Here is a 25,956-nt window from a genome sequence, read left to right as displayed (position 1 = left end):
TTTTTTAATGAATAGCTTCATGGCAGTATAGGGTTTCAGCTTGGCAGTGTCTTTAATAGTTGTACTAATATTAATGCTTACTGCTAGTCATGTTTACTGGACTATATTTGCGTTGGCACTTTTATAAAGGATAGTGAAGGGCATCATAGCAACTCTCTTTGATTTAAAAGGTTTGAGAAAAGTGACCACTCCGTATGGATTGTTCACTCCAGGAGACGGGGCTCTAGTCAAGAAAAGAAAGAGCCAGCACTGTGGTGGTGTATTTTTCTCTTTCAGTGATTGCACCTGCTCTCATCCCCCAGGAATTTCCTACAAGCAGTGAATCTCAGAGGAGCACATTGCATTATTTTGTGCTGCCTGCATGATAGGAAATTTCAAGGCAGCTTTACAATGCCAGTTTCTTTGTGATGAGAGATATACAGGTAGACCAGGTGGGAAGCAAACAGAAAATTGACACTACTAGTCCTGAAGTAACATAAGCCACAAAATAGCAACAGTTTCAGCCTTGAAGTTGCCAGTTGGTAGCCCCTGAAGAGCAGACGGAGTATGCACACAGGTACCCTGGTCACAGTTTTTCCCACTATGATGAGCTGTATTGTATTACTATTTAAGTTATAGTACTTCTGCAATACACATAAGTTAGTCTATGCAAATTGTGTTTATTTAATGTATTTATCATCCCTCCACTCAATGAGTGCTCAAGGTGATTGAGCACAATAAAATCATACAAATAATAAAATACAACAATTAAAAAAAAACTAAACTAAACTGATAAAACACATATATGCACGCATACAGATCTGTGTCACTTATTGTCTTATGTTTTGATGGTGTATTCGTTTTTGTTAATATGTAAGTAGCCTTCCTAAGTGGCTGACTACACATGATTACTCAGGACTAAGTCCCATTGTGTTCAGTGAGGCTTGCTCTTTGGTAAGTGTATTTAGAATCGTGACCTGAACGATGAATGAGGACTTCCTGGTTCAAATCTTATCTCCAGTACTGTAGTGGTAAATTTTGAAGTGCAGACACTCATCATGACAGTGCCCATAGCCATACCTCCAACAAGAGTCCAAAAATTCATGCACTGTGTTGATCCATATCAACAAAGGAGTTCTAGCAGTTTTCATCTTCACCAGGAGCAAGTCTTTTGTAAAGCTAATGGGTCTTAATTGCTCATTCAAGAACAAGCCAGCCCCAAATACTTTGCATTACAACAGGGGACAATATATTGTTCCTAGGAAAATTCATTTCCACCCAGACAATGTGAGGACTGCTTGGAGGGAACAGGGAATTCTGAGGGAGATGGTAGATATCTGTATTCATGCTAATAAAGAAGTGCAAGTCCTGCCTCTGCTACACTCCTGCGTATCTCTTTTCTGAACTCTGAACACTAAAAAAGTTGCTATATAAATGTTAAGTATTATTCATAGAATAGCAGCAGTGTATTTACATTTCCTCATGATGGGTTCACACACAACCACTACACTTCTAATTCCATCTCTGTTTTCAGTTTGCTTCACGTTGTTCTACTTTGTCCTGAAATAATCCTAGAACACATCAATAGCAATTGTTGTTGCTACTGGTATTTGTACTAATCCTCTGCAAGATATGTTTTCATGTATTTAGAAACACTTCTAATCCTAGGTAGTGAAGAACTGTGCAGATGGAGTGAAGATTTGAAAATCCATTGCATAAAGAAATTGTTCAGATTCCTCAGAGGAATCTTCTAATATTTCAAAATACATTTGCTCTACATATTTAAACCAAATCAATGCAATATTATTACAGGAAATTAAGAGCACCATATGACAAATTGCCTGTATGACAAGGAGTCTGAGACAGTTAACAATTTGGAACTTTAATTTGGAAAGGCCGTGGTACAATATGTTCACTTATTAATTTCTAAGACCATGACCCTATATTCACTTCCCTTACCTGGGAGTAAGTGCCATTATACTCAATGGGGCTTACTTCTGAGTAGGGATGTATAGGATTGCCATGTTAGTTTGCTTTATAAAAACGCTGGCTAAATGAGAGATTATAAAACCACATGGAGCCAAGAGACTCATTAGGATATGTGGTAAGAGACAAAGCATGAGGATATGAGAGAAATGTAATAAAACTTACAATTCAAAACTATAAATCCAGTGGATGAATTTGTCCAGAGTAGATTTTCAAGAAATGTGCACAATTTCTGCTTTGCTCACTCACACACTTTAGCTTTTACTAGGTTTTTATCATAGAGTACATTTGGGTAATTAGATTAACTAAGGACGTAAGAATTGCCTTGTTGGATCAAACCAGGGGTCCATCTAGCCCAGCATCTTGTTTTCAGTGGCAGTCAGGCAGATTCCTCCAGGAAGCCCAGAAGTGCTGCATGGAGACAGCATCTGCCTCTGAGCATGGAGGTTGTAGTTTTAGCTGTCATGGCAAATGCCCCGTTGTGTTCACTAAATTGATCCAGTAGAACATTTGACGCAATCCTAAGACTAGCTGAACCAGGTACTTAGGAGAGGGGTACACTTCTGGTTACACCAAAGTGGTGTCAGATAGTGAGATGTTATGTTCCCGCGTTGCACAGAAGTTGCTTTACCTTTGGTAAGGCTGGCTGACATGTATGTAGAGGGTTTGGCTTCTCACAATGGGATTACTCAACACTTGCAGGGGAGTGCTTATTTACATGCTCACCTCTTGATAATTGCCACAACTGGTAACTTCCTCAGGTGACTGAGCCCCCACAGCTCCTACACCGCAGATGGAACTTTCATGTCAATGGATTTGCTTTGAACAATCGCCCCAATATGTTTCTCATGGGGAAAGTGGAATTGAACATTATAACAAAGGCAAACATTGCCAATCAAGGAATGACAAGTGTAGACCGTGGGGTGTGTGGGTGGGTGGAAGTGATGATGGAAGGGGCGGGGGAGAGCAAGCAGAAGGGCAGGGCAAAGTGGAGATTCCACTCCTAGCCCCAATAGGTTTTCTCAGCTCCATGGGGACAGTCTCCATCTCAGCCTGGGCACAGTAGTCTCCTTTTCAGCTTAAAAAATCCTATGAGAACTGAGCATAGGGGGTGGGAGGAGAGGCACCGGAAGATGAGGTTTAACGGTAGGAAGAAACGTCTTTTGCCTGTTCTCCCTTGCACTGTCTCCCTGCCCTCAAACCCACAGTCTTCACCTTTCCCTGCTCCCTTCAGGCCCCCACCCCACCCCCTGCCATGGCTTCCTCTGCCGTCTTCTCCCTAGCTGTGCCATGGAACTGTGGCTGCAGCCTGGCGGACTCTCCTCTTGCAGGGAGACTCTGTGGAGCCCATGAAGGCCCAAAGCAGCAGACGTGAGAGGCGGCTGCCGCATGTGGCAGAGTTCCTCTGGCCTGGCAGTGGAGCCTCCAGCCAACCCAGTCCCCATCCATCCCCATCCTTAAGGTGGGGCAGTTTCCTTAGAATTTTAAAGGAGTGGGAAAGAGCTCAGGATTGCTCAGAGGGTGCACATTTGAGGGTGCACACCCTCCAAGGCTAGCTCCTTCCTGCCCTTTGGACCTGAGGCTGAACTGGCCGACTGCTTGTGTCCCTTCAGCCTAGCTGCCAGCCATGGACTCCTGGGTGTGTGTGGCTCTCTTCTGCTGCCTGTCAACATGCATATGCACAGCCCTTGGTCCCTGTGTAGTTTTGTTTGGGGTGGGGGCTTTTAAAAGAAAACACTAAGATTTTCCTTAATGCTTTGGGCTGCCCTTCATCATTCAGGAATACCCTCCTGCCATCTCCCTAGGCCTGTCTTTATGTCCAGCACGTCTGCATGCTCAACCCCCACTATGCTCATAGAAGTGCTTGTTGGCACTCCAAAGACATAAACTGTCTTCTAAATATTTCTAATTTGAGACTTCCTTGAAAGTAGCGACAACGAACAACTGCTGCACCTATTAAGCCTAAGATTCTGGATTTCCAAGTATTTTTGCCTAGTTTTATGCCCTTCTCTCTCCTCATAACCCTTCGTTATCTCCCTCCTCTTACCACCTTGTTGTCTCTTCTGCCACAGCCGTCAAAATGTAGATCCTATGTTCCTTGTGGAAGAGAGTTATCGTTTGTTTATTTATCTTGCTCTGTAGAGTGTCCTGTGCAGTGATGATATTCATTACCTCTTGATAATATTGAATATTTATACCCAAAGCTAGCAAATGTTGAATATTGTGCTCCAAAGAAAATCAGTACCTAGCTATTTTGTTTGATTCCACTGCAAACATAGTTTGCATGTTTTGTGGTTACAGATCTTATCCTGCTTACAGAGCTGTCTTCTTTATGCCTCTGTTGGCTTCAATTTATGGATAAGCCCCCATAGAATCATGTGAAATCCTTAATTTTTCAGTCACTGTTACCCAGGTTCAAATCCATACTTCTTGATAAGCAGCACATAACTGTTATAAAACACAGTGCTTTAAATTGGCCTATATTCTATAGCCCACCATTAATACTTTGCTGAAAACAATTCCTATTATTTTCTGTAGTTGCCTAAGTGTTCAACTAGCCAAAGAAAACAGGAGATACCCCGCAATATTTGATGTGTACAGCCCAGAACCACAGAGCTAAAGATGCCAGTCCAGACAAGAAGGAAGACATGTTTTAGCATTCTGCATTTCATGGGACTAGGGCTCACACCTGCTTGGAAGTTTTGCTCTCTAACCCCAAATAAAAGCAAGCACATTGATCTTTGGGAAACTACATTCTGCACATGGCCAGAGCACATTTTATTACCGCTTTGAATGTTCCAAGGCTAAGCCCTATCATTCAGGACAGATGCTGAGGCTCAACCCCAGTAAGTCCTGGACATACAAAGTAAAGTTAGAGAAGTGGTGAGGTGTTGATATGGATCATCTTCCTGCATGATCTCTAAATCACAAGCTGTTCTTAACTAAATGTGACTTTGACAACAATAAAAATGAAATAGAAGACCTAAAACTTGAAATACCTGTCCTAGACATATTCTGAGTGTGGTTATAGAACATTTGGGAATTTGGGGCAAGAAGAAACTGTGCTATGTATCTGGATGTTCCTGGTTTGAATCTCACCTCTGCCAAAAACTTACAAGATGACCTTAGGCAAACTACTGCTCTTTTTGCTTCAGTTGGTTAGAACAATAATACTGACTTACCTGATAGGATCGCTGCATGGATTACATCATGATAATGTATTGGAAGAGCTCTATGCAGCTGAAAGTATGCTATAAATGCACATTATTACTACACTATTACTACTACTAGGGACCTCAAAAAAGGGCCAGAGAACTAAGGTGGCAAGAGTCCCCCATACAACATCTCACCAAACCCAACCAAATGCTTGTCTCTGTTTTCCTGCTGAAGGACTCGGTTCTCTTATTAGTTTCCCATACACAAGGCTATGTGCGCTCTGTAAAAATAAATAAATCCGAAGCCAGGGAATCCAGTTTCTGTACAATGGCCTTTTAGCCTCACAGTTTACAAATGCTCTATAAGCTGTACTTAACTCCAAGTGAGAATGCCACTTCATGGGTCTGGCAAAGTAGACTCCAGCCTATAAAAGCTTCTGCTACAATAAACTGGTTAATCTTTAAGACTAATAATTTTTGTTTGTTTTTCTACAGCAGACTAACAGAGCAATCCCAAACATGTCTACTCAGAAGCAAGCCTCACTGACTTCAATGGGACTTACTCCCAGGTAATTGTTTATAGGGTTGCAACCTAACTCAGTTACCCCACTGGAATTCATCCTCCAGTAGTTCCCCCCTGGAATTTATATTTGCCTGAGGCCGTCTATAATTCACACCTGTCTTTGCTGTGGGCAGGTTTGGACAATCATTTCTCAGCTTAGTAAGTTGTGACATGAATAAGCCTCTTGTTTAGGTACACAGCCTCTTTACTCCTCCCTCAGTATGACCAAACAAACCAGGAAGTATCGAATTAACCAGTTTCCCATTTTGTCCAAACCAGGAAACTATGATTACTGGCTTTGGAACAAGCCAGGATAGTAAACCATGATTGAAGTTGGTGCCATCAGTTGCCAAAGGGAGGCTGATTGGGTTCTGAGGCTGGGGGGCTTGTGTGCAGTGTGGTATTTGGAGTCTCAGACCCCCTCCTGCAAGGCTGCCTGGGATCTCTTGAGTATTGGTGTGCTTGCTATCTGTGCTACTCGGGATCACATGTTGGAGAGTGCTGTATTGTCAGTGGCCCTGTTCAGACACACATTGGGGAAGGGTGGTTAGGCTGACCATGGTACATGGTGGTTACTGCTAATCACTGTGAATGCTACTGCCACACATGCAGGTAACCATGTTCCGCAACATGGATAGACTAACCATTCTCTAACTACCCTCCCTCCCACAGGAACCCACAGTCCCCCGGATGGGCTGTCATGCATCCCAGCAGCCTTTGCAAACTGTCGGCCATTTTGGTGCTTGGTGGCTCTTCCCTCTTTGGCCGATCTTGCCACAGACCTTTATGGCAGCTATCAATTACCACGGCTGTTCAGACATCACACACTGTGCCATGATAGAGCCCACTAACCATCTTGCAGCAAGTGGTTAGTGAACGTGGTTAGTCCATGGTTAATAAACCACCATGGTTAGGACAGATGCCTGTTCAGACATCACATTAAGTCAGCATGGTTAGCTTAACACTCCTAACCATCATGGCTTAGCGGGATGTCTGAACAGGGCCATTGTGTGTGTTGTGCACGTTGAAAGGGCATGGCATTGTCATGGCTATGCCCCCAGTTCAACTAGTATGGGTTGGCTCCCTCCATTTCAGGGTTGTGTTGTGGTGACATCTCTGCCACATCCTGAGATTGGTAGGCAGTGGTGGTGTTAGCCAAGGATGCTGGGGGCATAGCTGATATTTTTGCCGCTTTTTAATTATTTTTCTTTCCACCATGTTTCTCTTGTATGTACTGAGCATGTTCTGCCAGCACAGCAGCAGACAATCTCCATCCCTTGCATCATTGCAGACAGTATAGGATTGCTCTGCCCATGTCATAACTCTTTCCTTAGTGGCAGCGGCGGCAATATTGCATCTGCTTCACCTGGAGCACACCTGTTAGTTTTCTGACATAAACTAAATAGCCCTGCAGCAATGTGTTAGAAACAGCTAACAACCTCGATGGCAGGAAAGTGCTTATTAATATATTAATCTGAAGAGTGTGTCTCTGTATTGGCATGGGTTTAGTATTTCAACAGCTAACAATGAACTGTGGGGAAAAGAGATGAATGTTTTGCATGCATATTAAATTCCATTCACTGGAGTGGCTTTATGGACAGCAATGAGAACAGAACTACTTTGCTAAGAGAAGAGGAGAGAGAAGGTCAAAACAGAAGGATAGCATTAATGCCCTGGTACCCAAAGAATGGTGTTCTTTCACTCTTCACACCAACAAAGAAATACTGGGGGTTAGTGTCAGGTCCTGCAGAATGCAAACTGGGAACTGCGGGAATGTGACAAATCAATATGATTGCACCTGCGCCTTGCAAGGTAGGACAGACTGCAAGACATGTTTTTGTCTATATTCTTTAGAGGTAGTGCTACCACCACTCCTGCCGACAAGAGAAGACAGGCTGGGAAGGTCCGAGGCCTACAGACGCAAGGAAAAGAAAAAGGTCAGACCTAGGGGCCTTGGTTTTTTGTTGGGAGGGGGTATCCCTGAGAGGAGTAGTTTCATTTCCATTTTCCTGAGTTAGGTTTCATTTCTTCAGGTTTGAAACAGTACTTTCAGTTTGGGGTAAGGAGGGGATAAAAAGGGAGAGCAGGGAGGGAGAGAGACCGACTACAGCAGAAAGAAGGAGCAAGAAGCAGCAGCCTGGTGTGCACCTAGGGTAGAGTGCACCTAGGGTAGAGGAACTTGTGTTTTTGCAACGTTTATTTTTTCTTAATGACTTTTGTATTACTCATTCTGTAAATACCTTTAGTTGTAATTTGCTTGCTTTAGTTTACCAGTACATTGTTGTGTTAAACTCCAGCTATCTGGAGTGCCAGTCACCCCACATCTGCAGCCTAAACACCACCTTATTGGGAAGGGAAGTTTAAAAGAAAGAAGGTGCGCTTCTTAAGGAGGCAAGAGATCCTCAAGGAGTTGCTTAGGGGGTCCAGGTCTTGAGGAGAATCCTGACACAGGCTTATGGCTGTTATATATGGAGAAGGATGGGCCCCCTTAACAAACCTGGTGAGTGTTTGACAAGCAGTCCAGTGCATGAGTGGGCCACTGCCCAGGCTAGACAAGAGAATCAAACCACCTCCAGTTTCTAATCCAATATATTTATTAAAGAACCAAGTAGAGAAGTTGAGAAATAGTTGCTTCTAAAAATAAAACGAAGCATTAAACCAGCTCATTAATTCTTACTTTTTAAGCTCCTAAGAGAAACAAACTCACCAAAGCAGCTTACGGGGGAGTGTTCCCCTGGGCCTCCAGAGCACGGAAGAGTTTTGCCTTAACTTTTTGCCTATCAGCCGAAAGTCAGATGACAATCTCAGAGCCCAAATATTTCTATCCAGCTGGACAGTTCCCAGGAGGAAAATTCAAACTGGGAGGACCTGGTCATGCATCCTCCAAGTGATCTCCACAGTACTTCTGTTACTTCTGTTGCATGTGCTGAGTTATGGGGGAAGTAAAGTAGATCAGCCTGGAATGTATAGAGATGTAAATGTGGGTGTCTAGGCTGGCTGGCCATGTTCTTTGTTCAAATATATTTTGAGAAAGATGGCATGGGCAGGGCAGGGGGAGGAGGCTGAGCTCATCACAGGGAGTCAGCCACCAACCCCTTTCCCACTACATTGTCAGGATGGTTGGCCAAAAGGAGCATGAAAAGGGTTGGCCTTCAAGTCAACAGGCAGAAACCTCTGGGCAAAACCTTTCCATCCAAGGTGTCACCATGTGATGAAAAAATGAATCAGTCACTTTCGGCTACATAAACCCACAAGCCTGCTGTTGCTCTACAGTCTGCGCAAGAAGTCAGCCCCGGAACCAGCCTGCTTGTAATATTTGACAGCAGTCTTACAACAGAGTTTAGTAAATATTCATTCATTAATTTAACCAGCCAGGAAACATTCCATTCAATAGATGGAGAAACCGAAACTAGTGAATGATGAGGTATGATGTCAAATACTGATTTCCAACCTTCAAATGTCAAAATTAGAGGTCAGATTTTGACATTAAAATCTGAATGTCAAAATTTCAAAAATTGCCAAATTTCTAAATGTTGGCAATTTTTTTCTTTCAGTTCTCATTTGCATTCTTGGCTGACACTACGCCTGCTCCCAAAAGAAAACAACAAATGGACACAGGGCTGCATGGATTCACTAAATATAGATCATGCCAGACTAACCTAACAAGAACGAGCCTAGCGTAGTGAGCAATTAATATAAGAAACCAATGTGGTGTTGGTGGCAGCAACAAGGTTGAATGGGATTCTTGGTTGTATTGTTCAAGGTTGTATTGTTTTGATAAAGGATATGAAAATGCTTGGACTCTTGATCAGTAGGGCACTTGGGGCAGACATCCAGGGCCCCAGTCAGCAGGATGAACAGGAAGATCCCCCTCCCCACTCCCCCCCCCCGCCCCGCCCAGTGCAGCAAGGCTGGCTTACTACATCTGAGGTTTGCTCATATTACACTGATGTAAAAGAACTGCACTGGTTGCCTATTCACTTCAGGCCCATTGCAAGGTACAGTTACTTCCCTTCAAATCCCTAAATAGGTTGGGAATGAGGTACCTGAAGATACCTGCCTCTTCCCCTACCAGCCTGTCCATGTTTTGAATCTTCGACTGAATCTCTTCTCCAAGTGCCTTCATTCTTAGAAGTGGGCTGTTCAACAAAGGAGAGGGCTTTTTTGGTGGTGACCTCCAGTTATGCAATGGCCTTGCTAAACTGGAGGCTGAAGGTAGTGGAGCTGGAGGAATGAAGGTCACAGGCAGTACAGAAAATAATCACACAAGAGAATTAAATATGTACAATCCTTTTCTTCATCAAGACTTACTAAGGGTGCAGTCCTGTGGTGATGCCCGTAAGCCCCTGAACTCTGAGGCTTACAGGCATCCTATGCAGAGAGGGAGGAGTGGCAGAGACGGTCTTCGCCTCTGCACTCCTCCTGGTCTGGATTTGGCTAGACGGGCTTTTTTGCCCCTCTAGCTGGGGCGCACCGGAGCAGGAGGAAAGGAAAATGGGGAAGCCTCAGGACATGTTGTATCCTGGCTTCCCCAGTCCCTTCCCCTCTTTGCCCACCAGCACACCCTCTTTCCCCCTGGAGAAGCAGTCAATGTCTCTCCATGAATAGGCAGGGGGGTGGGGGAGCACAGATTACTGGATCCGTGGTCAGAGCGCTCTCTGACCTTGTATCGAGGAATCCGAATTATCCTATGCCCCCCCCTCTAGATTCTGTCTAGGGGCCATAGTGTTGCTCCCTAAATGAAATATACACATTCAAAATTAACAGAAGTTAAGTCACAGCAAAGTGCTATTAAATGAAATGAGATCCAGTGAAACTACTGATGAGATCAAAAAGAAACCAGTTTCAACACAACCGCTAGATATGAATCCAAATTTTCATCTATTTAAGAACAATAAGGTGATGGTTTTTAGCTGTATAAAGCTATAATCCAGCGCACACTTACCTGTGAGTAAACTCCACTGGATACAGTGGGGCCTTTTAAAACAGTAAAAATGGATAGAATTGTACTGTTTGTTACTTTTAGGAACAGACAAAAATATTAACACATGATGCACCGATACCTATTTAACTCATAATTCAGAAACCAGGCCATTTCAGTAGGAGTATGCCTGTTTATTGACATAAAAGTCAGTTCCCCAGATTCTGTCCCACACTCACAGTAGCCTGTCACACTCTAGTGTGGCCAAGAACCTGGGTGGGGTTATGTAGATTAACAGCACAGCTATGGAGCAGGCTTAACTTTCCATGACTGGGGCCACCAGGGGCAGGGAGGAGGTTTAGCTCTTTTATCACTGACAGCTATGTGCATGCTGGGGGAGCTCTCCTTTCACACTCACACATACCTCATAATGAATGATGGCTTATAGAGAATAAAAGACACAGTATTAGAATAAAACTGCATGGTTAGAACTTTTTCCTTCATCAGGGTGCACACCTGATGAGGTAAAGAGGGTTTGATGTAAGAAAAGACAGGCCGATGTGAATAATAGTGTGAGAACAAAGATACTTTGGCTTGCAAAGCTAATTCAAATAGTAATGTACTTGTCTGACTAAAAAAGAAAAAACCCAAACATGTTCTGTCGGGTAACTAGCATTGAGTTCTAAAACCCTGGTAAACTCCAGATTCTGCCAGTTCCTCTCATAACCTGTGAGGTTCTATACTTGTTCCACTCCAGCTAGACTCCTTCTTTGGCCACCCTGAGTGGGCTGGTATTTTTTAAAACCAAAAAATAAATATATTGATTATATATATATATATATATATATATCCATCCATCCCCTTCATGGATCACTGCCTTGTTGTGGCGAAGGGGCTTACGTAACTCAGTGAAGCCATAAGCTATGCCGTGCAGGGCCACCCAAGACAGACAGGTCATGGCAGAGAGTTCTGACAAAATGTGGTCCACTGGAGAAGGAAATGGCAACCCACTCCAGTATTCTTGCCAAGAAAACCCCATGGAACGTATCACAAGGCTAAAAGATATGACGCCAGAAGATGAGCCCCTCAGGTTGGAAGGTGTCCAGCGAACTAAAATGGATAAGCATGGGCAAATTTAATTCAGGTGACCATTATATCTACTACTGTGGGCAAGAATCACTTAGAAGAAATGGAGTAGTACTCATAGTCAATAAAAGGGTGGGAAAAGAAGTACTGGGGTACAATCTCAAAAACGATAGAATGATCTCAGTACGAATCCAAGGCAAACCATTCAACATCACAGTAATTCAAGTCTATACCCCAACCACTGAGGCCAAAGAAGCTGAGGTTGATTGGTTCTATGAAGACCTACAACACCTTCTAGAACTAACACCAAAAAAAGATGTCCTTTTCATCATAGGGGATTGGAATGCTAAAGTAGGAAGTCAAGAAATCACGGGGATAACAGGCAAGCATAGCCTTGGTGTACAAAATGAAGCAGGACAAAGGCTAATAGAGTTTTGTCAAGAGAACACGCTGATCATAGCAAACACTCTTTTCCAACAGCACAAGAAGCTAGACATGGACATCACCACCAGATGGTCAATATCGAAATCAGGTTGATTATGTACTTTGTAGCCAAAGATGGAGAAGCTCTATACAGTCAGTAAAAACAAGACCTGGAGCTGACTGTGGCTCAGATCATGAGCTGCTTCATGCAAAATTTTGGCTTAAATTGAAGAATGTAGGGAAAACCACTAAACTATTCAGGTATGACCTAAATCATATCCCTTATGAATATACAGTGGAGGTGAGGAATGGATTTAAGGGATTAGACCTGATAGAGTGCCTGAAGAACTATGGACGGAGGTCCGTAACGTTGTTCAGGAGGAAGCAACGAAATCCGTCCCAAAGAAAAAGAAATGCAAGAAAGCAAAGTGGCTGTCTGATGAGGTTTTACAAGTAGCAGAGGAAAGAAGGGAAGCGAAAAGCAAAGGAGAAAGGGGAAGATATATCCAACTGAATGCAGATTTCCAGAGAATAGCAAGGAGAGACAAGAAGGCCTTCTTAAATGAACAATGCAAAGAAATCGAGGAAAACAATAGAATGGGAAAGACTAGAGATCTTTTCAAGAAAATCGGAGATCTCGAGGGGATGTTTTGTGCAAAGCCGGGCATGATAAAGGACAAAGAAGGCAGGGACCTAACAGAAGCAGACGAGATTAAGAAGAGGTGGCAAGAATACACAGAAGAACTATACGGGAAAGATCTGAATGTCCCTGATAGCCATAATAGTGCGGTCACTGAATTTGAGCCGGACATCCTAGACAGTGAAGTCAAGTGGGCCTTAGGAAGCATTACTAACAACAAAGCTAGCGGAGATGACAGTATTCCAGCGGAGCTATTTAAAATCCTAAAAGATGATGCTGTTAAAGTGCTGCACTCAATATGCCAACACATTTGGAACACTCAACAATGGCCACAAGACTGGAAAAGGTCAGTTTACATTCCAATTCCAAAGAATGGCATTGCCAAAGAGTGTTCAAACTACCGTACAATTGCGCTCATTTCACATGCCAGCAAGGTGATGCTCAAAATCCTACAAGCTAGGCTTCAGCAGTATGTGAACCGAGAACTACCGGAAGTACAAGCTGGGTTTCGAAGAGGCAGAGGAACTAGAGATCAAATCGCCAACATTTGCTGGATCATGGAGAAAGCAAGAGAATTCCAGAAAAACGTCTATTTCTGCTTCATTGACTACGCTAAAGTGGATCACAACAAACTGTGGCAAATTCTTAAAGAGATGGGAGTACCAGACCACCTTACCTGTCTCCTGAGAAATCTGTACGAGGGTCAAGAAGCAACAGTAAGAACCAGACATGGAACAACCGAGTGGTTCAAAATTGGGAAAGGAGTACGACAAGGCCGCATATTGTCACCCTGCTTATTTAACTTATATGCAGAGTACATCATGAGAAACACCAGGTTGGATGAATCACAGGTCGGAATTAAGATTACCGGGAGAATTATCAACAACCTCCGATATGCAGACGATACCACCCTAATGGCAGAAAGCGAAGAGGATCTAAAGAGCCTCTTGTTGAGGGTGAAAGTGGAGAGTGCGAAAGCTGGTCTGAAACTCAACATTAAAAAAACGAAGATCATGGCATCTGGCCCCATCACTTCCTGGCATATAGAAGGGGAAGAAATGGAAGCAGGGACAGATTTTATTTTCTTGGGCTCCAAGATCACCGCAGACAGTGACTGTAGCCATGAAATTAAAAGACACTTGGTCCTTGGGAGGAAAGCTATGGCAAACCTAGATAGCATAGTAAGAAGCAGAGACATCACCTTGCCGACAAAGGTCCGCATAATCAAAGCTATGGTTTTCCCAGTAGTAATGGATGGCTGTGAGAGCTGGACTATAAGGAAGGCTGAGCGCCGAAGAACTGATGCTTTCGAACTGTGGTGCTGGAGAAGACTCTTACGAGTCCCCTGGACTGCAAGGAGGTCAAATCAGTCCATCCTAAAGGAAATCAACCCTGACTACTCATTGGAAGGACAGATACTGAAGCTGAAGCTCAAATATTTTGGCCACCTAATGCGAAGAGAAAACTTTCTGGAAAAGACCCTGATGCTGGGAAAGACTGAAGGCAAAAGGGGAAGGAGACGGCAGAGGATGAGATGGCTAGATAGCATCACTGATGCAATGAATATGAACTTGAGCACACTCCGGGAGAGAGCGGAGGACAGGAAGGCCTGGCGTGCTATGGTCCATGGGGTCACGAAGAGTCGGACACGACTTAACGACTGAACAACAACAACGTATGTGTGTATATGTATATATATGTGTGTGTGTGTGTGTGTGTGTGTGTATATATATATATATATGTGTGTGTGTGTGTGTGTGTATAATAAAAAAATCCTCCCAAGGTGGCTCACAGCAATAAAATACTTTAAAATAGTTAAAATATTAAAAGTAATAAAAACATAAACACAATACAATAGCGATAAAAGCAACAATAAAAGCTGACAATAAACCCAACAACAGCAACAACAGCAGTCATATGAAAAGAAGGCCAAGGTAAAATAATACGTTTTCAAGGCCTTAAAAGTCTGCAATGACGGAGCATGGCAGACCTCCAATGGCAATTTCTTCCATAGGTGTGGGGCCACTGCAGAGAAGGCCCTCTCACATGTGGTCACCCACTTAACTGCTCTCACTGGTGGGCAAATGAGAAGGGCCTCTCCGATCTTAAAGTGTGGGCAAGCTGATATGGGTGAAGGTGGTCCTTCAAGTAACTTGGTCCCAAACTGTTTAAGGCTTTAAAGATCAAAACCAATATATTGCATTGTCAAGTAATTAGACTGATGGAATATTCATAGATGAGCCATGAAGCAATAGTTAACTGGACAACATAAATATTTCACCATCAAACACCAGGACTCTCATGTTATGAACTGGAGTGGAACTTTTTAAGAGAGAAAATAATTGGGAGTACCACCCCATGTTTACTGAAGGTAATATCTGTGAGGCTTTCACTGAGGGCATCTCTACACCAGCCTAAAATCCTGCATTAAAAAGGGGGCTGTCTGCTTCCATTTTAAATGTAGGATCACAAGGACTCCCCTTTCCCCCCTCCTTCTCCCTGTATCTGAGTCTTCCATATCTTTATTTGATCTTGCTCCTCTTCTTGCCACTTATATTCTTTTTACAGAGGAAACTCAAGAGGAACACAACCTGGGTAATTTGATAGCTCATTATCTGCGATCTATTTAAAAACTGAACAAAGGGCATTTAGCGCAGGAGACACCCTGGAGGGACACAGCGTTGTGTAAAGAGCCCACAAACCTCATGAAGGAGCAATCTCAGTCGCAGGTTAAAAGCTGTGTGAAGAAAGCCTGAAACTGGGAAACGGCTGATAACTTCCAGTAGGTAGTAGCCATGTTGTTCTGTTGCAGGAAAAACAACTAAGGGTGCATTCCCTCACATGGCTGGCCAGGGAATGCTGGGAGTTGTAGGACTTTTTTCTGTCTAAACATGCACAGGATTGCACCCTAAGGCTGCAATCCTCTACATACTTAGCTGGAAGTAAGTCCCACTGAACTCAGTGGGGCTTACTTTAAAGTATATGTGCGCAGTGGGGCTTACTTCAAAGTAGATTTATTATGGCACAAGCTTTTGTGGACTACAGCTCCATGCAGTAAATTCAAGTCTACAAAAGCTTCTAGCTAAGAAGATCTCATCAGGGATTGACCACACCCATTTTCAAGACTACTGTTGCATCCTTAGGGGCTAGAAACTTGCTTAAAGGGGGAATGGGAAGCAGGGTGTTTCAGGATTTCAAATTCTCTACCCAGTGCCAACTTTCACACTTCCCCTGCACTTATGTGGAACTCCAGAATACTCACAGCCTGTTTCTGTATGCAGGATATGGATTACATCAAGATCTTATTGACTTTTTCAATATTTACTACAATATTACATGCAAACACAACTGGTATTGGTCATTCCTTTCTCTAACCACCACTTCTGTGCCCCACTGTGCATTTGGACAGTGACTTCTCACATGTTGAGCAATTAGGTTTGCTGTTTTATGAGTAGTTGCTCCCTGGGCATAAGCACATTGAACACGATGGGACTGATTTCTGAGTAAAACTGCAAAGGATTGAACCAAGCAATGAGATATGCGTATGTGAACCAGCCTTTAAGTTTAAGAACATAAGAAGAGCCCTGGTGGTTCAGACCAAGGGTCCATCTAGTCCAGCATTCTGTTCACACAGTGGCCAACCAGCTGTCAATGGGAGACCCACAAGCAGGACACGAGTGCAACAGCGCCCTCCTAATATCATATTCTTCTTACCTGTGCATGCAAGAGGGCAGTTCATACAGGCATCTACATCCCTTTCTTTCTCATCCCTTGATTACTCACGCCTAAATATATTAACCGATTCCACTGAAAGGCATTGCTACTGAGGGGATGTGAAAACGTGAAAGTTTTTTGGCATATGAAACTGGCGTGGCTCATTCATCATTACCACTTGATGCTTTTTGCTAGGAATCCTGAGATGCAGGTGTGGAGTCTGAGAACCAAGGGGTGACACAGGGTCCCTTTGATTCTGGCCCCTGACTCTTTCACGCGTTCCCCTGGAGACTGAGCCCCCTGAAACGTAATTGAGCTCCACCCCTGAAACTGGGCAACCCCTGCCCTGCATTCATCAGGCGTCAAGCACGCCCATATGAACAGGCCCAAAGGAACGTCACCCCAAACCTAACGTCTGAAGAAGGCGGGGGGGGGGGGGTGCGTGCTTTGCCGCGCGCGCGCGCGCGAGAAGCCGAGCAGCGCCATCGCCGCCTCTCCCGGTCTCGGATATCTAGAAAATTAGCCGCAGGCACAAAAGGGAAACGTCACGCGTTTCTAGCCGGGAGGGAGGGTCTCTGTCAAAGCTCATTCCGCGCTCCTCGGACGGGGAAGGGAGGAGGAGGAGAGCGGCGGGAAAGGCCGCCCCCTGGCGAGCTCTCGCTGTGGTGGCAGAGCCCAGAGGGAGGAGAAGGGCTCGCCGGCTCCGCTTCGACCCTTCCCCGGGAGGGCTGGAGAAGGCAGAGGCGGAGCAGCAACAGCGACTAGCCGCTCGCACATTCAGCCGGTCCGGCGCCGCCTCCCCACCGCCTCCAGCGGGACCTGCTGCTGCTGCCGGCGACCGCTCTCTTCTCCGCTCCCGTTCACGTCCCGCTGATTCCGCCCGATTGTAGCGCTGCTCGCGGCGTCCCCCCGCACGACCCCCGCCGTCTAGCTTCCGCGCTCTGGCTGCGGCAGCCCTGTGCCCCCGAGTCGTGCCAGAACCGCCGTCGGGTGCTTTATGAGCGGACGCCAGGCAGGCAAGTGCCCCGCTTCTTCTCCCGGGGCTGCCTTCGGGGGGCCCCCTGGTGCCGCCTTCGGACCTGCCCTCCGTAGACCAGGCGACGCGAACCCCGCGATGGTGTTTCTGCTTTGGTGAGTAGCCTCGTTCTTATCATCACCCTTAGCAACTTATCCTTAGCAACTTATCATCCCCCCCGGAATACTTGGGACCGGGAGGGGGGTGCGTGTGCGTGTATAAGCGCACACCAACTGGTTGAGACATTCGCTGGTTTCCCCACAAAGCGGGGCGCGCGTCGGGCGACCTCTGCAGCCTCATCCTTCCCAGGTTAACCCCGAAGGAAGCCCTATGAATTTCAGTGGGATTTACTTGGGAAGTAAATATGGGGGGGGGGGTTGCAGCGCTGCAGCTCGAGCCTAGGGATATTTACTCGCGAGGAAGTCGCACTGAGTTCAACGGGGTTCACTCCTCCTAAGGACGCAGTTTTGATTTCTTTGCCTTGTTCTCACGGCTCCACCACAAGGACGTGAGCGCTGGTGCGCGCGCGGGTATGTCTGGATTGCTGTTCTTTAGAACTTGATTTTATTTTTTTGCTATGCAATTCAGCTCAGGTGAGGCGAGGAAAAGAGTTGAGGGGGCGCTGCCCAGATGTGCAAATCCGTCGGGAGGACTGGAGGTTGCGCGAGGAGCTGGGTCGAGGCGTAGGTACTAGTATGTGATGGGCAGATCGGAGACGGGGCGTTTTCGGGGGGCGCACCACGCGCCCGCCTGTCCCTTGCCTTTCTGGTGGTCCTTCATTGTGGAGAGAGCGTATTAGAGGGCAGAGAAACTGCTGCGTCTGAAGAGGAGAAAGGTGCAAACTCCGACTCCACGCGATTGCCGCCCCCCCGTAGCGTAGGAGGTCATCCCGTCTGTATCCTTTCAACGTTACCATTAGCTGACTCCTCCTCCTCCCGCGTATCCTGCGATCTTGCTTTGGAAGGCTCTGCCCTAATCAGCAGGGGGCGCCAGAAGTGAGGCTTCTGCTTTCTCCGGGCACCTTGTAGGAACCATCAATTTGGGAAAGTGGTGGAGTGAAAAGGGGCGGGGGGGGGGAGATTGCAGATGTTTTTCATTAAGCAGAACTGTCCTTGATGTTATCCGGTACTTCTGATGTTTTAAAGGAGGAGAGAAGGGAAATTTTGGCTGGCTATGTTCCTTTTGGAGAAACATTAGAAGTGAAATGTCTGACTTGGCCTCTGTATGATGTTATGGTCATTTAGCAAAGACTATAAGATCTTGCAGTGCAGTCTTATGCATGTTTACTTGGAAGCAAGTAAACTTGGATTCAGTGGGGTTTGCTGCTAGGTAGGTGCGCATAGAGACATAGCCTAAAATAGCAAAAAACTGAGATCCTCTGCTACTTGACGCTGCTTTGCTTCCAGTCCTGTGGTGAAATGCAGCTATTTTAAATATTAAATCAAATTAAAGCTGTTTGAGTTTGCAAGTTGAATCCAGCTTTTTTTAAAAAAATTAAAAGATGTATATGCTGCCTTGCCATCAAAATGATCCATAAGGGGGTGTACATCAAATGACAATAAATAAAAATACATTGAAGCACAATTTTAAAACAAGGCCCCCAAACAGAAAGGCAGCACACAATAACCTTAAAAGGAAGAATCCATTTATCCTCAAAGACTTTACAAAACAGTAAAGTCTTTGAAGATACAAGTCAACAGGCAAGGAAGCAGGCAAGCTTCTCTTGTTTTTCTTTTGGGTGGTGTTGAGATTTGGGTATTCGCTTTTTAAAAGCCATATTTCACTGTTCACATGTTCTGTGAAGTTTTAATGATAACTTATTGATAGTTTTATGGACATAGACTTCTATATTGTGTGTACCTAGCATTCTGAAGCAGAAGAACATGTTCATACATGCATATACATCACTGGATTTCTGTACGCTTAATTCCACTAGTCTTGCATGCAAGCCAGCACTCAGTGATTTTAGTTGTTGAACACTGAACGTCATACCCATATACACGTACAAGTGTGAATCCAACAAAGTCTTTGCAAAAGTGTATCATACAGGTATACTTGTAAGGGAGCTGTAATTGGCTGCAGCTTCTGGTTGAGTGCCAGTCCCCACTTAGTGCCAGTCCCCAGTTTGCTTCTATGTAGTGTGTGAAATGGTCTTTATTAGAACCCTCTGAAAATAAGTCAGTATACTAGTTGTGTGTTGCTTGCTCATAAAATATACTTTTTATGTGTATGAAAACCAAGAGAAAATTTTGATTCATTGCTCCATGGAGAATAGCCTGGTCTGTTGTGTAAATCATCCTTATTGTGTGGAGTATTGACCTGACAAATGAGTATTGGTTTGTTGCCTAGTGTAAATGCTAAATTTAAACATAAAAGAATTCTTATGGCATTTTAATTGACAGGAAATGTGTTGGTTCATATATCTTTGAAAATAAACTGATTAGGTAGATTTATAAGTGTATATACGGCCAATTTCCTTTTACAGAGCCAAATAATTATACTTTTAAGAAATAAGTGGTTTGGGGGAGTTTGTAAAGCTCACATTTTAGAAATGTTCAGCAGATTTAAACAGCACCCTATTAAAGCAGACGGGCTCTAGAGCAGATTGGTGTTTTTTTTTAATGCCAAGCTGTAGAATTCAAGCAGTCCATTAAAATGTATTGTGAAACATACAGTTTACGCATTTGGAGATGCCATTTTGAGTTTTAGGATAGGCAGTAGTTTAAAGTTAATCCTTTTTTCCCTCTGGGCACATAACCTCGCAGATGTTTTAAAATGAGCCAATGAGAAAAGCACTTTTTTTATATGTGCCACTTCTTTCTCTGAGGTGGTTCAGAAATGGAAAGTACAAACTTTTTGCTTGTTCAGCAACATTTCCCCAAAGATTGTGAGTGGGATAAAACTGTATTGTAAAGGAAGTGTGAACTTCTGCTATATAGACAGTGTAATGGTTTCTTAAAATGCTGGATTCTATGTATCAGCTTAATCTGGTTTATCTGATCTTTTTGCTGCTACTGCCTTAATGCTTTTTGTATATACCTACAAGTGGGACCTGCAAAAAATGTTGCAGGGTGGAGTTGTTACTGAGGTCAGGTACTTATTTTTGAGGTATGCCTTGCACACCTTGACTCTAGAATTGCCCATTTTGTTCAGGAGGGCTGGTTAGGCAAGGGTTTAGGATTAGCCAAGGCAAGAAAGCTGTAGTTTACAGTTGCTGGCATCTAGCCTAATTAAATCATTAGGAGCAACCTTTGCTAGTAATTTATGTGTGATTATGTGCCCAGAGGAAAAAATAAAACTGCCAATATCATACTGTCCTTATACAAATGTATTCTGCGACCACACTTGGAATACTGTGTACAGTTCTGGTCACCACACCTAAAAAGGGACATTGGAGAGTTGGGAAAAGGGCAACTAAAATTATCAAGGGGCTGGAGCAACTCCCCTATGAGGAAACGTTACAATATCTGGGACTGTTTAGCTTAGGAAAAAGGCTAGTAAGGGGAGAAATGATAGAGGCATACAAAATTATGCATGGTATGGAGAAAGTGGATAGGGAGACATTTTTCGCCCTCTCGCATAAGTCTAGAACCCGGGGTCATCCTTTGAAGCTGATTGTTGGGAGATTCAGGACAAATAAAAGGAAGTATTTCTTCACACAGTGCATAGTTAAACCACAGAATTTGCTACCACAGGATGTAGTGATGGCCACCAATTTGGCTTTAAAAGGAGAATAGACAAATTCCTGGAGGATAAGGCTATCAAGGCTACTAGTCCTGATAGCTAAATGCTACCTCCAGTGGCAGAGGCAGTACGGTTATGTACACCTGTTGCTGGAGAACACAAGCGGGAGGGTGCCACTGCACTCATGTCTGACTTGTGGCTTTCCCACAGGCAGCTGGTTGGCCACTTTGTGAACAGAATGCTGGACTAGATGGACTCGTGTGATATGATCCAGCATGGCTCTTATGTCGTTATGTATGCACAGCATGGAAACACCATATTTCTATTGAGGTAACATTCGTGGTGTAAAACAATAGTTCCTGCCCCTCACTTTCATCTGTCAGTCCCCTGTCACTTTCATCTGTTCCTTCCAAATACATGGGTCTTTAAATGAGGTGGCCAGAACCATCTTAGGGCATAACCCTATGGGGATAGCCTCTGAACTTGGAGGTGGCCGACTGTCCAATATGGGGCGGGCGGAGCACAGCATTTGTGTCTAGGCAGCCGATTTCGGCTGTCTAGCTGGGGTGTGTCGGAGTGGGGGGTGGGAGGCTGGACAGCACATAGGAAACATTGTAACAATGCTTTTGCAGTCTCCTCCCCACCCTGAGGAACACCCCCTTTTTGACCGCTAAGTGCTGCTCTTACGAGCACAGAGCTGGGGATGAACCATGCTGCCTATGAGGTGGTGGGGGAGCTGGCAGAGAGTGAGGTTCCCAGAAACAGAAAAATCCTATGGCTGTCTAGACACTGTCCAGTGGCCCTAGGATTGTGCCCTTAAGAGAATAAGGTAGGTACCTCTTTTTATATAACTTATGACCCTATTAAAATTATTAGTCATTATGGCTTTCAGGAATGAGTAGCCAATAGATAAAAGATAAAAAGGGTAGAGTAACAGGGTGGGGTTCCAGAAGAATGTGGAAGTTCAGAGAAAGAAGAAAGTGTCATGTATACAGAGAGAAGGGGACAGGGAGTGAACACGCAGACAGTCACAGACTGGGTTTGGATGACAAGCCATGGCTCGTTGTGGGTTATTTAACACACGATGAACCACCACACCCACAGGTGCCAAGTTGCACAGGCAACAAATGGGGGTTGTGTTGTGTGAAGCTGGCAAGCATGGGTTTTGCGAGGGTTGAATAACCCTCGCATAACCCCAAAACAGACAATGAGTTTTGGAGGGTTGTTTAACTCTAGAATAGCCTACGCTTGCTGGATTCACATGAAGCAACAACCCCCAAGCTGGTTTTGCACATTCAGAATGGTAGCTGCATGTGCCTCGCATGCAGCACAGCCTCACTGTGGGTTAAATAACTCATGGTGGGTTGTCATGCTGTGCAAACAGCCCCATACAGGGTTAAAAGAATGGGAAAATGTTTATTCGCAATTAATATAGCAGTATACTACTCTGGAGTTATGTAAAAATGGCTCTTGGAGTGATTTGAGTTGTGCATTTCTGCTCTAGATAATTAGCAGACCTGTGATAGAAATTAACACTGGAATCCTACGCGTGTCTACTCAGAAGTAAGCCCCACTGAGATCAGTGGGCTTACTCCCAGGAGAATGTATAGGACTGCAGCCTTAGAGACCTAATAACCAAGCCACTTTCCTCTGTCACTATGCAGATTTTGAAGGCTACTTTAAAAATGGATAGCATAGGTAATCTTTTTGAAATTTAGGCCCTAAGTAAAGTTTAGGAACATAGGAAGCTACCTTATCCTAAGTTGGATCAGTAGTCCATCTAGCTTCACTTTGTCTTCACTGGTTGGCAGCAGCTCTCCACCGTCTCTGGCAGAAAGCTTTCCCAGCCCTACATGGAGATGCTGGGATTTGACAGTGGGACCTTATGCATGTAAAGCAGAGGTGGGGAACCTCTTTCACTCTGAGGGACTGTAAAGCAGAGGTGGGGAACCTCTTTCACTCTGAGGGACTGTAAAGCAGAGGTGGGGAACCTCTTTCACTCTGAGGGCCTGTAAAGCAGAGGTGGGGAACCTCTTTCACTCTGAGGGACTGTAAAGCAGAGGTGGGGAACCTCTTTCACTCTGAGGGCCGACATCACTTTTGGAGAAGTTCTCAGAGGCTGCTTTCCGGTGGTTGGCGGAGCCAAAGGCAAAAGGGGCAGGGCCAGAATTCCAGCATACTTTAGCTTAAAGCTCTTCCTGCTGATAGCTGAGCCTTAGGAGAGGCACTTCAATCTCTTATGGCAGGGGAAGACTGTGCGAAAGCTGGGAAACCACCATTGGCAGTTAGGGGAAAGGGAGTGTGGCCAGGAAAGGGGGGGCATGACCTTCTGGGAGCCCCAGAACGCTGGATTGGGCCCCTAGGAGGGCTAGGTTCCCCACCCCCACCCTATGATATAAAGTGTGTGCTCTGTCACTGGGCTATGGCCCAGAATGAACCCAGAATGAGAGGGGAGTGAGTCTTCAGGCACAGGCACAGATAAACCTGAAATTGGCTCCTCAGGTACTTAAACAACCCTATCATGTCCCCCCAGCCTCCAGTCCTCTCTTCTCCAAGCTAAACATGCCCAGTTTGTCCAACCTTTTCCTTACAGGAGTTGTTTTCAGACTATGTTCAGTAGTTTAGGGCGCGATCCTATGCATGTTTAAACAGAAAAAGTCCTACAATTCCTAGCAAGCCCCAGCCAGCCATGCTGTCTGGGAAATGCTGGGAGTTGTAGGACGTTTTCCTGCCTAAACATGCATAGGATTGCACCCTTAGACAATTAAAAAAAAGTTTAGATGAATTCATGGAGGGTAGGGGTGTCATCACACGGGGCTTTTAACCAGCGACTGAGATTGGTTACTCACAGAAATTTGTATGTCCTGTACATGATGTCGTCACCCTCCAGCTCCTCTCTCATCCTTTCCAAGCAATTAAACGGGTTAACTTGAAATGGAAATAACTAGTAATAAATACATCTGTTTCCAATTTTTCCATGAACAAAAAAGCACACGATAAGGGCTAGTCCACAGCACCATCTTGTGGCTGCATAAATGAAACATATAGAAACATATAAAACTCCCAAATAAAGGGAGAAAATGGGAGGGGGGGGAATGGAGCGAAGGAAACAGAGGCAGAAAGTTCCAGTACAGTTGCAGGATTTCTGTATTGTGTGATGACAACTGAGATTCATCAGCATCTATTAGCTTTTATAACTAAATGGTACTGCCATATTCAGGGATACTGTGGGGGTGTTTGGACGATCGCAGGGGTAAAAGAAGTCATTGTGGCTTCTCCCCCCATTCCAGTGCATGCCGTGTGCACGCCCTTTGTTTGCACAATTACCCGCACTGCAGTGTGGGTTGATGTGTCGTGCAAACCCAGTGCATTGTGCAGTGGGGGTGGCTTTGTACCCACCGTACAACCCCTACTGCAAGTTATGAGTTGGGGGGGCATGAAGCCACCCCAGCTGCGCAGCGTGCCAGGTTTGGACAACATGGAAGCCTGCACTGCAGCACTGGTAATTATGCAAATGATGGGCGCGGGTTTGTGGGGAGAAGCCATGATGGCTTCTCTTACCCACGTGATCATCTGAACCTGGACTATATCTCTGAATACCAGATGCTAGTACTTGGAGGGATGCCACCACCATCAAGCCCTGATTCATAACAATATTGGATTAGATGGAGCTTTGGGCCAATCTAGTATTGCTCCTCTTCTGTTCTTCTACAGAGATTTTAAAGGGGCCTGTCTCCCTTGGCAGGATGCACCTCCCACACCTGTGTCCTGACCACACCTTTCTTTTATCTCATGCAGTCTGTATGCAGTTGTGATGTGTGGTGCAATTGTGATGTCAGGATAGCATGCAGGATCTCTGTCAGATGAGTAATGTCACACAACTGACATTCATTCCCTTTGCAGTTTGAGTAAGCAGCAGAGGGAGCAATCCTATGGCCGCTAGACAGCCATAGGATATGCTGTTTTCTGGGAACTGACCTCCTCTCACTTCTGCGCTGCCTCCGAGGCAGTGCGGAACAGCCCCATCCTCCGCGCTCTCAAGAGGAGCGTGGCAGGGCCGAAAAGGGGCGTGGCTGGGGCGTTCCAGGGTGGGGAGAGCATAGCTGCGTGTACGACTTATCCTATGTGTTGTACAGCAACCTCCTTCCCTGCTCTGTGCTCCTGCGGCTAGACAGCTGCAATAGGCTGTCTAGCCAAAAAAGCAGGGCAGGGGAAGTATGGAGGGCATGATCCCCTCCGTGCTTCTCCTGCCCTGCTTTGGATAGGTGGTCACTTCCGTGTTTGGAGGCGGCCGTCTATCTCGATAGGATTGCACCCTTAATAACATAAGAATCACCTTGGTGGATCAGACCAAGATCCATCTGGTCCATCATTCTGATTCCAGTAGCAGCCGCCCGACTTGTGAGCAACTCGTGGGCCGCCCGACTTGTGACTGAGAGGTATTTGGTTATGAAGGTGATGGCTGTCTCCTGTGGATTTTCCTCAGCAGCTGACATCTGGGAATCTTGCCCTTGCAAAGATGGGCCTTGACAGCCTTCCATTTCAGACCGTGTTCTTACAGTAGCTAACACTGGTGTGTTTGCATTTGCGATGATAACGCATTATATGCACTGTCAAGGCTGCAGACCACTATGGAGCATGGGAGAGCTTTCTCGTGATTTGAGGTGGTCATGTACCATGGTAGTAAGAGAACTACTGGGCTAGATGGGCAATGGTCTGTCTTGGTACAAGGCAATTTACTAGCTTTTTTAATATAAGGGGTAGCTTGGAACACTTTCTAAATATTTAGAG

The 25,956-nt window shown here is 45.0% G+C and overlaps 1 protein-coding gene across 1 annotated transcript in view; it reads left to right on the top strand.

Annotated features, from left to right (window-relative positions):
* The first annotated feature begins 17,201 nt into the window (after positions 1 to 17,201).
* Positions 17,202 to 25,956, top strand: part of SEMA5A (semaphorin 5A) — a 224,994-nt gene continuing 216,239 nt past the window's right edge. Inside the window, exon 1 of the mRNA XM_084850685.1 lies at positions 17,202 to 17,597. The gene's annotated coding sequence lies outside the window, so the exon portion shown is untranslated. The remainder of the gene's footprint in view (positions 17,598 to 25,956) is intronic.

The sequence above is a fragment of the Heloderma suspectum genome, chromosome 4 (assembly GCF_057233095.1).
Source record: "Heloderma suspectum isolate Gila_16-S chromosome 4, 16-S_ref, whole genome shotgun sequence".
Taxonomy (NCBI): Eukaryota; Metazoa; Chordata; class Lepidosauria; order Squamata; family Helodermatidae; genus Heloderma; species Heloderma suspectum.
This window is presented reverse-complemented; position numbering and strand designations above follow the sequence as displayed.